Source organism: Bos grunniens, chromosome 16, assembly GCF_055505025.1.
Source record: "Bos grunniens cultivar Pamir isolate PY7600 chromosome 16, Bosgru_T2T1.0, whole genome shotgun sequence".
NCBI lineage: Eukaryota > Metazoa > Chordata > Mammalia > Artiodactyla > Bovidae > Bos > Bos grunniens.
The window spans coordinates 62,933,917-62,947,688 of NC_141180.1; positions in this window are offsets into that span (position 1 = coordinate 62,933,917).

Consider the following 13,772-nt stretch of genomic DNA (forward strand, 5'->3'; position numbering starts at 1 on the left):
AGGCTCCTCTGTCCATGGGATTTTCCAGAAAAGAATACTGGAGTGGGTTGCCATTTCCTTCTCCAGGAGATCTTCCCAACCCAGGGATCAAACTGGCATCTCTTGCATCCCCTGCATTGACAGGTGGAATCCTTTACTACTGTGCTACCTGCATGGAAACATAAAAGACCCAAAATCAAATCGGTCTTGAGAAGGAAAAACAGAGGTACATGAATCAGGCTCCCAGACTTCAGACTATACTACAAAGCTACAGTAATCAAAACACTTTGGTGCTGGCATAGAAACAGAAATATAAATCAATGGAAAAGGATTGAAAGTCAATATCTTTGAACAAATAAATGATTAATATTTAGGATTATGTAAGCTTTTACTTATAGTTAAATTGGGTGATATTATTTAGACTTTTCATAACTATATATACTAATAATCCTTAAAAAATTATATTGACAATAGATGAGATTTTATATGGTGGAACTTACGTGTTTGGGGATAGTGACCTGGCCATGCCACCAAGTACTAACTTACTTGTAGAGTATTTTCCCCCTTATTTCTGGGGACACTCAGAAAAAATTTAAATAAAATAGTGTAACTTGGATTTCACAATATAATATAATATATGAATATCGAGCATATAGTAATGTCATTTTTAGAAAGCTGTCTGAAAATGGAGACTGGAGATGATAAAATATGCTGATATATTAGAACTTGAATTATTCATATTCTAATTGCTACAGAAGCAGCAATACACACAATAGCTTAAAAAGACTAAAACATAAACATAATGTGAAAGGTTTTTGCTAGAAAATTTTTGATATTTTTGGTGAGTTGACAGAGGAACCAGGGATACATTTCTGTGTCAGGTATTATTAAGTAATATAAGTAAAAGAACATCAATCTCTAAACTACTGAAATTTTGCACATACATTCATTGGTTTAGATAACATATTTTACCCTAAAGAACCAAAATCTAGTAATAGGCATTTAAATTCTCTTGGCCCTAATGAGGGGGAAGACTACAGCGTTATTTACCTAAATAATGGAGACAGCAAAGATGACAAAATTCTGTTTTCCTTTGCAGTTGCACAGATTCTCAGAACATTTCTGTACTCTGGTCACCTAATATGTGGATGGTTTTCCACAATAAGCAATTTTCTGATTCCCTAGACACCAGCTGACTATCTTACAAATTAATTCAATCCTGACACTATCTACTGGGAGACTGTATCAAATCCACTAAGAGTCCATTCCCGTAAGACTATGGGATCTACCCACATACACACTTCTTAAGCCAATCTCAAGTCCAGGTGCTTCTGAGGATCAGCTATAAATTGGAAATTCCCATAACTCCTTGCTTGTGTTTTATTAATTTGCTTGAACAGATTAAAAACTCAAAACAGCTTACTGTATTACTATGTTATTATAAAATGATGTAACTCAGAAACAGCCAGATCAGAGAGGTACACAGAGCAAGGTATGGGGGAGAGGCACAGAACTTCCATGCTTTGGTAGGTGTACTAAAACCCATGTCCAGCACCTCCACATGTTCACCAACCCAAAAAATCCACAAACCCCATTGCTTTATGTTTTTATGGAAGTTTCATTATGTGTGTGTGTGTGTGTGTGTGTGTGTGTGTTCAGTCTCTCAGTCGTATCTGACTCTTCTGCTACCCCTTGGACTGTGGCCCATCAGGCTCCTCTGTCTGTGGACTTTTCTAGGTGGGTATACTAGAGTGGGTTGCCATTTGCTTCTGCAGGGGATCATTTCAACCCAAGGATTGAACCTGCATCTCTTAACGTCTCCTGCATGAGCAGGTGGCTTCTTAACCAGTGCCTCACCTGAGGGATGGAGGAGCCTGGTGGGCTGCCGTCTATGGGGTCATACAGAGTTGGACATGACTGAAGCAACTTAGCAGCAGCAGCACCTGACAAGCCCCTTCATTACATAAACATAGTTGATTAAATCATCATCCATGGGTGGGGATTAAACTCAAGCTTCAGCCCCTCTACCTTCCTGGAATTCTGAGGAGTGGAGCTAAAAGTTCAAACCCAATAATCACAAAGTTGGTGTCCTTAGCAAATATTCCCCAACCTTTGGAGCTTTCCAAAAGTCTTCTCATTAATATAAACTCAGGTGTAATTAAAAGGGGCTTATTATGAATAACAAAAGACACCTATTTCACATTTTTTTGGCTCTGGAGCTATTTCAAGAACTGGGAATAAAACTAAATACTCCTGTAGTTCTTGTATAGGAAATTACCGGGGTTTTAGGAGCTATGTGCCAGGAATCATGAAGACCAAATATATAGTTCTTATTATAAAGCACTGTATCACAGATAGTATTAAAAACAAAGAAATCCTACTTTAAAACATGGTTTTGATGGAGGGAAAGTAATAGGTATTATATATTAATAAAATGTTTGTCCAAAGCAAAAACATTTTTGATCTTTCTCATATGTTTTTAAATTGTCTATGAAAAAATACAGTGAATGTCATTTATTAAGGAATTTGTGTAAGATCACAAGCTCTTGATAGGGTATTGGAAGGGTATCTGATATTCTAGATATTATTCTTGATAAATTAATTTTAAAAGGAGATTATTAGATTGAGTTGATTCTAATGCTTCTAGTAAGCAAACCACAACTTACAAAGCCTGAAGGTTCAGAAATTAAATCCTAGAAACAATCAATCGTAAACAATCAACTAGGCTTTCCCAAATGAGCTAACTTCTTACACTGTAACCAACCAAATAATCTTCTCACTCTGCTTCTATGTCTCCTCTGTAAAGGCTTTACCCCTTACTTCTTGTCAGTGGAGGGCCCCTAAGCATTTCTGGTCTGCTGCTGCTAACTGGAATCAATTTTTGCTCAAACTCTTAACATTCTTAATATGCCTCAGTTTATCCCTTTAACACTCCAAGGATGAATGTAGGCAAAACATTTCTTCATGATCTTTTTGCTGAGCATTATGAACTTTAAGGCAGCAGTATTTCCTGCCCCAGTTTTATTGAGATATCATTGATGTACAGTATTATGTAATTTTAGTGTGCACAGCATAATGATTTGACTTACATATATTGTGAAATGATTACCACAATAAGCTAGTTGATGTCTATCATCTGATATAGATGGAAATCCATATTATCTCTGTGATGACAACTTCTAGTGCTTACTCTGTTAACAACAGGTTGCTGTCTTTATGCTTTATATTGCATCCATCTCAGTGTATAATAACCATATCTAGGCCTTCCATGTAGAACATTCCCAATAAATGTCTATTGAATAAATGTTGCTTATGTATTGAAAAAAACTTTATTTATTTTAAAATTAAAAATATTTATTGAAAATACGTCATACTTTGTGTGCCTAATCCTTTTATTAATTGTTTTTCAAGCATGATTTATTACCTTTAACCTCTTGGTAACAAGCTATTCTTCTACAGACTCCAAGTCATTCTGTAATTTTCAGCACTTTGTTTATTATCCTCGACATTATTTTTATGTTGCTGAAGGAAACCAAAATGTCACCAAAAATATTCCTCTTTGACATAAAAATTATTTTAAGCTGAAAGCAATTAAGGTGCTGAAAACCCTGAAATTAAAAAAAAAAAAAAAAAAACTCACTCTTTTCCCCTTAAAGGCAAGATATAAATTCTGTTTTTACTGGAGACACATTCTTACCAGCTCAGAGATGGCATCAGAGAAAAATACAAACAACACTTCATTTGTTTTCTTTCTTATATTTACCTTTCCATGGTTCAACACTTCTTGAAGCCCAAACCTATTTTTCTGTCTCATTATTTTTCTACACATTGACTGTTCTTTATTGAAGATGCTACATAAGTTTTAATTGTAAGCTGCTATTTTGAGTTACTCTTGGTTTAGATTTCTCCTATGTGAGGTGTACTCAATTTAATAAACTGATGCTCTCTTGATAATCTGATTTTTTGTTAGAATCCTAGCCAAAAATCTAAGACAGGCAGATTCTTGTGATAAGGTAGGAGAGGTAGTTTCCCTTCCCTACTTTACCACATTAGTATTATTGCATTACGAGGTTGTTGTTATTCAGTTACCCAGTTGTGTCCAACTCTTTGCAACCCCATGAACTGCAGCATGCCAGACCCATCTATCCCTCACCATCTCCCAGAGTTTGCCAGTGTTCATGTCCATACCATCAGTGACGCCATCCAGCCATCTCATCCTCTGCCACCCTCTTCTCCTTCTGCCTTCAATCTTTCCCAGCATCAGGGTCTTTTCCAATGAGGTAGATTGTCAATATAAAGCAGTTGCTCCAAAATCATACTTTTTCCCCAGTCATGTTTGAAGATACATTATTTTTCACATCTTTGCTGTTTCCTGGCTGGTTCCCTCCTCTTCAGTTTTTTGCAGTAGCTTGAGAAGGATAGGTATTAGGTCTTTATACTTAGTAGAATTTCCTTGTGATGTCTTTGGCCCTGGACTTTGAATTTGAGAGAGTTTTTTAAATCGCAAATTCAATTTCAGTACTAGTGATTGATCTGTTTAAATTGTCTATTTTTTCCTGGCTCAGTTTTGTGTTTCTAGAAATTTATCCATTTATTCTAGGTTTCCCATTTTGTTGGCATATAGTTGTTTGTAATATTTTCTTTGCCAACAAAGGTCCGTCTAGTCAAGGCTATGGTTTTTCCTGTGGTCATGTATGGATGTGAGAGTTGGACTGTGCAGAAGGCTGAGCACCAAAGAATTGATGCTTTTGAACTGTGGTGTTGGAGAAGACTCTTGAGAGTCCCTTGGGCTGCAAGGAGACCCAACCAGTCCATTCTGAAGGAGATCAGCCCTGGGATTTCTTTGGAAGGAATGATACTAAAGCTGAAACTCCAGTACTTTGGCCACCTTGTGCGAAGAGTTGACTCATTGGAAAAGACTCTGATGCTGGGAGGGATTGCGGGCAAGAGGAGAAGGGGACGACAGAGGATGAGATGGCTGGATGGCATCACTGACTTGATGAACGTGAGTCTGATTGAACTCCGCGAGTTGGTGATGGACAGGGAGGCCTGGCGTGCTGTGATTCATGGGGTCACAAACAGTCAGACACGACTGAGCAACTGAACTGAATATTTCCTTAGGAGTTTTGTATTTCTGTTATGTCAGTTATTTCTTCCCTTTCGTTTCATATTTTGTTTATTTGGTTCCTCTCTCTTTTTTTCTTAATGAGACTGGCTAACAGCTTATTACCCCAACTCCGCCCCAAACCAACTATTGATTACATTGCTCCTTTTTTTTTTTTTTTAATTTCTTTTACCTATTTCCTACCTGATCTTATTATTTATTATTTTCTTTCTTCTACTGAATTTGGGCTTTGTTTCTTCTCCTTTTTCTTTTTTCTTTAAGTGGTAGTTGCACTTCTCTAGTGGTTCTGATTGTAAAGAATCTGCCTGCAATGCAGGAAACCTAAGTTTGATCCCTGAGTCAAGAAGATACCCTGGAGAAGCAATGACTACCCACTTCAGTATTTTTCTCTGGAGAATTCCATGGACAGAGGAGCCTGGTGGGCTATAGTTCATGGGTGGCAAAGAGTTTGACAAGACTGAGTGACAAACACTTGCGTATTTTTCACTTTTTCATTTTTAGGTTGTTTATTTGGGATTTTTCTTATTTTTTGAGATAGGCTTATATCAGTATAAACTTCTCTTTAAGAACCAGTTTTGCAATATTCCATCAATTTTGGAAAGTTGTATTTTTTTATTTGCCCTGAGGCATTTTCTGTTTTCCTCTTGGATTTCTTCATTTACCTGTTGATTTTATTTTATTTTTTAGCAACATGTTGTTTTGTCTCCAAATGTTTGTTTTTTTCCATTTCCTTTTTGTTTTCTGCCATTTTCTTTTCTAGTTTCATAATTTTGTGGTAGAAAAAAAAAGCTTGATAGTATTTCTGTCTTAAATGGTTTGAGACTTGTTTTGTAGCCTAACATGTGATCTATCCTGAAAGAAATTCCCTGGGTACTTGAAAAGAATGTGTATTCTGCTGTGTTTTGATGAAATATTTTCTAGATGTTTGGTGAGTCCATCTCATCTAACATGTCATTTAAGACGACTGTTTCTTTATTGCTTTTCTATCTGGTTATTCATCCACTGATGTAAGTAGAATATTAGTGTTCCCTACTTTTATTGTATTATTGTCAAATTCTTTCTTTGTGCCTGTTAACATTTGCTTTATATATTTTGGTGCTTCTATGTTAGGTACATACATAATAATGATATAATATGTCCTCTTCTTGTATTGATGCCTTTATCATTATAGAATGCCTTTTTAAAATCTTTCATTATACGCTTTGTTTTAAAGTGTATACTTCCTCTGATATAAGTATTGCTACCTCAGTATTCTTTTTTCCATGTAGATTAAACATCTTTTTCCATCCTCACTTTCAGTCTGTGTGTGTATGTTTTACCCTGAAGTGAATATTTTTTAAGCATATAGATGCATCTTGTATTTAATCCAGTCAGTCCCCTTTTGTCTTTGAAATTTAGCCCACTGACATTTAAAGTGATTATTATAGGTATATATTTGTTGCCACTTTGTTACTTGTCTTTTTGGTTATTTCTATAGTTCTTCTCTGCTATTTTCTTCTTCTTTCAGTTTCTTAACTTGATTTGATGATTTTTTTTTTCATAGCCTGCTTATGTTCCTTTCTCTCTTGTTTTGTATATATGTTTTAAGTTTTTGATTTTTGATTAGTGTGGGGTTTGTATATGTTGACTGATAACTATATTTACTTATTTTAAACTGGTAGTAATTTAAGTTTAAACACATTATAAAAGGTCTGCATTTTTTATTCCTTCTCTCATGTTTTGTTTTTTTGATGTCCTATTTTATATCTTCATGTTACCTCTTTAACTATTTATTGTAGTGACTATTGATTTTATAATTGTTTTGCCTCTTAATCTTCTATACTAGCTTATTTAAATGGTAAATTTAAATATAGCCTTCACCATATATTTACCTGTACTAGTATTTTCGCTTTCCTGTTGATTCTTACCTCTTATTGCTCCCCTTTCTTTTCCAGTAGAGAAGCCCCTTTAACATTTCTTTTAGGGTAGGTTTGGTATTGATGATATCTTTTAGTTTTTGTTTGTATGAGGACAAGGTAGATTCTTATGATTTTCTGTTAATGGTCTGCTAGCTAAGTAAGCAGCAAAGAAGGCAATGGCACCCCACTCCAGTACTCTTGCCTGGAAAATCCCATGGATGGAGGAGCCTGGTAGGCTGCAGTCCATGGGGTTGCTAAGAGTCGGACACAACTGAGCGACTTCACTTGCACTCTTCACTTTCATACTTTGGAGAAGGAAATGGCAACCTATTCCAGTGTTCTTGCCTTGAGAATCCCAGGGACAGGGGAGCCTGGTGGGCTGCCATCTATGGGGTCGCACAGAGTCGGACACGACTGAAGCGACTTAGCAGCAGCAGCAGCAGCTGAGTAAGTAGAATACTTTTCACCTGCCTTCCATAAAAAAGAATGTAAGAGCAAATGATGATGTAGATTCCTACTATTATATGCTTGAATGAAATTTTTTACAAGAGAAAAAAATAGACTGGCTTTTCCATTGGCCTAAAGAATGAAACTTCAAAGACAGTGCTAGATATGAATACCTTAAGAAAGAGTTTGCCATGCTTTCTCTTAAGTTTATGGATTACCTTTCCTTTAAACTATGTCTAGGGAACAAACTGAAACATTTTTTATGTTCATTTTCTATTTTATAGCCTTTAAGATGGAAAATAAGCTGTCTCTGAAGTGGGCCAAGTTGCATGCTTACAGGCATTTCTTGTAACTTGTAATATCACCCTGCCTGAAATGATAGTGATATATTCTTTACTTAACTTTACAAACTTGCAGGTTTTATTTTTCAAGAATACAAAAGAACTGAATAACACAGACTTGAAATGGAATGCTGTTGCCCTGGATAATGTGAAAGCAATCATTTTGTAATGTGTAATTCATTTCTTTCTTGTTTCTTGTCTGGATTGTTCTGAATTTTCACTCCAGCTGGAATCATCATTGTTCTCATGCAGACAGTGTGGCCGGTCACATGTGGAAGAACAAAAGGCAACTCGATTAATCTAGTGATTATTTTACATCCATGATTTCCTCATTGACTTTTATTTCCTTTCTTCTCAAAGTTTATTTGTGTTAATTTGCCTTTGGGACGATAAAGGTTATCAAATGTCCTATGAAGGGAGCAATTTGTAGAATAAGAATGAGGCACAAAGCTGGATTTGTACAAAGACTTGAAAGAAGTGAGGAATTTGCCTGATAGGGTGTGGTTAAGTTTATCACAGGAAAGGAAATAGCCAGTTTGAAGGTGGGAAGTGTGCCCACTGAGGTGGAGGTGGAGTAACCTGGAGAAAATTATATAAAGGGGTAGGGTATTAGGAGGTGAGCTCAAAGGGCTGTCATAAGGCTTTCACCCAAAGTGAAATAGAGGTACATGCAGGGCTTTGAACAGAGGAGTGACGTGAATTTACATTTTTTAAATGATTATTCTTGGATATTGATTGAGACTAGCTCTAGGGAGGCAAGGTAGAAAGAGAAAGCCAACTATGCTAGGGCAGGGATGATGGTGGTGATAAATGTTTGCATCTAGGTGTATTTTGAAAGAAGAGCTAACAGGATTACTGAAAATTTGGTTGGGGCTATAATGGAAATAGAGTCAAAGGGGACTCTGAGGTTGACTTGAACAAACAGAAGGATAGAGTCAGCATTATATGACTTGGGATTCATTATGTTCTGGATGATCCTGAATTACCTTTCAGATGCCACACACCGATTTTCTGTTTTCAATACTTGTTGTGACTTTTTAAATTCCTCATTCTCCCTGTGCCTCTTACTGTGTAAAGTACTTTGTTTTTGACCTCTTTTATTTTTTTTTAATACTTAGATTTACAATTACTTCTATCCTTATTTCCTTCCCTTTCCTGTTGTATCAACTATTTTAACATCAGTGTGCTTAACTCCACACCCATGACCTTCCACTCAGTCATCTTGAATATAAAACTGTATAAGTGGTCCAATTATTCATCCTGAGAATCTTTTACATGAATGGCTACAGATTGCCAAATAAAAGGCAAAATTGCTCAGGCTGATAGGACCACATTCACATTTCCCTACTTTATTGGGACCATTGGCAAATTATTTTTTCCTGCCACTTGAGGAAACTCATATTCCCCTCAACTTCTAAATTGTCAGTATATGCCTTTCACCCACTGCATGAAGATGATAGATGCCATCAGAAATTGATGATCTCATCGACATTCATATCCACATCTTCACAAGTACATATGCACCTAAGAATATGGTTTTTTCACCTAATCATGGCTAATGTTTGCACCTGGACTTCAGATCCTATTCCTTCAGAACTTTGCTACAGTTTTTCCATCTTGCAGATCTCACCTTTCATTTCAGTCTATAAAAGAGGTCCAAGTCTTCCTCTGAAAAAAACGAAAAAGATAGCCATGCCCTCTAGGTATTACCCTAGTGCTCTCTTTACTTTCAAAACTAACTTTATTTATAAGACAGTTTGCATTTGCTTTCCTTCCTTTCCAAACTTCAACTACCATCTAAATGATTGCCACTTGAATTTGGTTGCACCACTTGATAGAACATACTTACTGGTGTCATCTGTAGCCTCTTAGGATACCATCTCTTTCTAGAAGGCTAGAATCTGGCACTACTGACCCTTTCTTACTGACACTTCTGGTTTAAATGGTTTCCTTGATATATGAAGGACTGTTTTAACTATGTCTTTTGATTTGTGCACTCTGATGCATTGATATCTGGACCTTGTTGACCAAGGAGAGACTGTCCTTCCCAGGATAACCAATTTCTAGAGAAGCATCTCATTCAAATGTCAGCCAGTGCATCTAGAGCCCATATCCCCAACCACCTCCTCTATCTATCTCTCATACTCCTGGTCACTGCTCATTTACCCTAATTACCCCTGGACCAGGCACCAGACAACTAGGAATAGCCCCTCTGCCTCAGAGCCAGAGCCTGATGACATGATTCAAACTTTTCAATCCTAGACCCACTTACCCTGCCTCATCTGTTCCCTCCCACTGAAACCACAGTGAAAACCCTTCCCCACATTTCCCTCTCCCCCTGTCTCCTGATGGACCATAGTGCTTCCTCAGATGCCCATCCACCATAGCATGGCACCTCCCCATTAGGATCTGTGATTATAATAAGCTGTCTTTACAATGGCAGTTCTCTCCTGACCTGTTGCCCTTGTCAAACCTAGAAAGTAACAGAACACTGACTTTCTTGGTTCTCCTCCTTTATGATCATTTTCCTCAATTTTTTTTTGAACTCCTCTTCTGATGTGCACTTAGAATTGACAAAAGATTAATTTCCAAAATATACTAGCAGCTCATATAACTCAATGACAGAGAAACAAACAACCCAATTAAAAAGTGGGAAAAAACCTAAACAGACATTTCTCCAAAGAAGACATGCAGATGGCTAACAAACATGAGAAGATACTCAACATCGCTCATTATTCATTTCAGTTCAGTTGCTCAGTCATGTCTGACTCTTTGCGACCCCATGAATCGCAGCACGCCAGGCCTCCCTGTCTATCACCAACTCCTGGAGTTCACTCAAACTCATATCCATCGAGTCGGTGATGCCATCCAGCCATCTCATCCTCTGTCGTCCCCTTCTCCTCCTGCCTCCAATCCCTCCCAGCATCAGGGTCTTTTCCAATGAGTCAACTCTTCGCATGAGGTGGCCAAAGTATTGGAGTTTCAGCTTTAGCATCATTCCTTCCAATGAACCCCCAGGGCTGATCTCCTTTAGGATGCACTGGTTGGATCTCCTTGCAGTTCAAGGGACTCTCAAAACTCTTCTCCAACACCACAGTTCAAAAGCATCAATTCTTCAGCACTCAGCTTTCTTCACAGTCCAACACTCACATCCATACATGACCACTGGAAAAACCATAGCCTTGACTAGATGGACCTTTATTGGCAAGGTAATGTCTCTGCTTTTCAATATGCTATCTAGATTGGTCATAACTTTCCTTCCAAGGAGTAAGCGTCTTTTAATTTCATGGCTGCAATCACCATCTGTAGTGATATTGGAGCCCCAAAAAATAAAGTCTGACACTGTTTCCACTGTTTCCCCATCTATTTCCCATGAACTGATGGGACCAGATGCCATGATCTTAGTTTTCTGAATGTTGAGCTTTAAGCCAACTTTTTCACTCTCCTCTTTCACTTTCATCAAGAGGCTTTTTAGTTAGAGAAATTGAAATCAAAACTATAATGAGATATCACCTCACACTGGTCAGAATGGCCATCATCAAAAAGTCTACAAACAATAAATGCTGGAGAGGGTGTAGAGAAAAAGGAATGCTCTTGCATTGTTGGTGGAATGTAAATTGATACAGCCACTTTGGAAGACAGTATGCAGATTCCTTAAAAAAAAAAACTAGGGATTAAACCACCATATGACCCAGCAATCCTACTCCTAAGCATATACCCTGAGGAAACCAAAATTGAAAAAGAGACATGTATCCCATTGTTCATTGCAGCACTATTTACAATAGCTAGAACATGGAAGCAACCTAGATGTCCATCGACAGATGAATGGATAAAGAAGTCCATTTATACAATGGATAAAAAGGAACAACTTTGAGTCAGTTCTAATGAGGTGGATGAACCTAGAACCTATTGTACAGAGTAAAGTAAGTCAGAGAAAGATAAATATTGTATTCTAATGCACATATACAGAATCTAGAAAAATGGTACTGAAGAATTTACTTACAGGGCAGCAATAGGGAAACAGACACGAAGAATAGACTTGTGGACTTGGGGAGAGGGGAACAGAGAGTGAGATGTATGGAAAGAGTAACATGGAAACTTATATTACTATATGTAAAGTAGTAAAGCCAATGGGAATTTGTTGTATGGCTAAGAAACACAAACAGGGGCTCTGTATCAACCTAGACAGGTGGGATGGGGAGGGACATGGGAGGGGATTTCAAAAGGGAGAGGATATATGTGTATCTATGGCTGAAAAAAAATTTGAGTATAAATAGTTTATAGGTGAGTGATCCCAAAATCCACATCCACAGGGTACTCCTGTTTTTCATTGTTTTGCAACAGAGGCTATGCAGAATCCTAGTCCACTGTGTCTACTATGGTGTAGCTGATCCCTGTGTCCTGGAAGCTAGTCATTACTCAATAGGCTTTAGTCATACTCATAGTCTAGTTATGCTCAGTATGGTTCCCTGCTTGTATTTAATATTCTCTCTCCTTAGAATTCCTTGTATATATATTCTAAAACAGAATTTGTTGTTTTATACTAAAATTTTATCTGTTTCATGGAATTCATGGTAGTCATTATATAAATGATTGTTAAATTTTTAATCCTCCACGTTACTTAGATGCATCATTATATAATGAATCACCCATATATAAAGCTAATGATCATGACTAACTTCTCCTCTTTCATCCTACACATCACATCTTATTCATTAAAAAGTTCTTCTTGGCTCTTTGATTGCTTTCTAACTGGACCCTTCTCTACTCCTTCATCCCCAAATCTATTCTCTAAACTATGACACCAAGGTGATTTTCTAAAAGTAACTCTGCTTATGAGATATTAATACACGTTAAAGACTTCTTACAATACGTGAACCATGAACATCCAGATGTTCAAGCTGGTTTTAGAAAAGGCAGAGGAACCAGAGATCAAATTGCCAACATCTGCTGGTTCATCAAAAAAGCAAGAGAGTTCCAGAAAAACATCTATTTCTGCTTTATTGACTATGCCAAAGCCTTTGACTGTGTGGATCACAATAAACTATAGAAAATTCTGAAAGAGATAAGACTACCAGACCACCTGACATGCCTCTTGAGAAATCTGTATGCAGGTCAGGAAGCAACAGTTAGAACTGGACATGGAACAACAGACTGGTTCCAAATAGGAAAAGGAGTACATCAAGGCTAATATTGTCACCCTGCTTATTTAACTTATATGCAGAGTACATCATGAGAGACGTTGGGCTGGATGAAGCACAAGCTGGAACCAAGAATGCCAGGATAAATATCAATAACCTCAGATATGCAGATGGCACCACCCTTATGGCACAAAGTGAAGAAGAACTGAAGAACCTTGTGATGAAAGTGAAAGAAGAGAGTGAAAAAGTTGGCTTTAAGCTCAACATTCAGAAAACTAAGATCATGGCATCCAGTCCCATCACTTCATGGTAAATAGATGAGGAAACAGAAACAGTGTCAGACTTTATTTTTTGGGGCTCCAAAATCACTGCAGATGGTGACTGCAGCCATGAAATTAAAAGACACTTACTCCTTGGAAAGAAAGTTATGACTAACCTAGACACCATATTCAAAAGCAGAGACATTACTTTTTATTATTATTATTATAAATTTATTTATTTTAATTGGAGGCTAATTACTTTACAATTTTGTATTGGTTTTTGCCATACATCAGCATGAATCCACCATGGCTATACACATGCTCCCCATCCTGAATCCCTCTCCCACCTCCCTCCCCATACCATCCCTCTGGGTCATCCCAGTGCACCAGTCCCAAGCATCCTGTATCATGCATAGAACCTGGACTGGCGATATGTTTCTTATATATTATACATGTTTCAATGCCATTCTCCCAAATCATCCCACCCTCTCCCTCTCCCACAGAGTCCATAAGACTGTTCTATACATCAGTGTCTCTTTTGCTGTCTCACATACAGGGTTATCATTACCATCTTTCTAAAT